The sequence below is a fragment of the Schistocerca gregaria genome, unplaced genomic scaffold (genome assembly GCF_023897955.1).
Source record: "Schistocerca gregaria isolate iqSchGreg1 unplaced genomic scaffold, iqSchGreg1.2 ptg000696l, whole genome shotgun sequence".
Taxonomy (NCBI): Eukaryota; Metazoa; Arthropoda; class Insecta; order Orthoptera; family Acrididae; genus Schistocerca; species Schistocerca gregaria.
In genome coordinates, this window is record NW_026062075.1 from 707,948 (window position 1) to 708,701 (window position 754).

The window sequence follows — 754 nt, forward strand, 5'->3', positions numbered from 1 at the left end:
CAGCAAGAAGCAGTACAATTCAAGTTTTAGTTATCGATTATTGACTTTTTAGCCTTATTTGGTTCCTTGGACATGAGCTAGGACCTTAAGATTTAGCATGAATGGCGGACTAGCAGCCGCGTTGCACGGGAGAATGTGAACTGTGTTCATATGTGGTAAAAACCTGAGAAATCCGTCCGTTTTCGTCATTTGTTATCGAATCGACTTAAAGCCAGATCGACACATTGGCCACTATTCTCTCTGAAACGGTTACATTTATCGTCTGCAAAGGTATGTCGCGTGCGGCGGCATGCGGAGACACTAAAAAGACCATAGTTGAACACAGAAGAAGCTTCTAAGTTGATGTAATAGCCAGTAAGAGGCAGTTGAACTCAAATTTTAGTTGTCGATTATTGACTTTTTAACTGGCTTTGGTGCCTTGGACATGAGCTAGGACCTTAAGATTTTGCATGAATGGCGGATTAGCAGCCGCGTTGCACGGCAGAATGTGAACTGTGTTCATATGTAGTAAAAACAGGAGAAATATGTCCGTTTTCGTCATTCGTTATCGAATCGACTCAAAGCCAGATCGTCACATTATCCGCTCTTTTCTCTGGGACGGTTACATTTATCGTCTGCAAAGCTATGTCGCGTTCTGCGGTATGCGAAGACACTAAAAGCACAATAGTAGAACACAGAAAAAACTTCTAAGTTGATGTAATAGCCAGTAAGAAGCAGTACTACTCAAGTTTTAGTTATCGATTATTGACTTCTT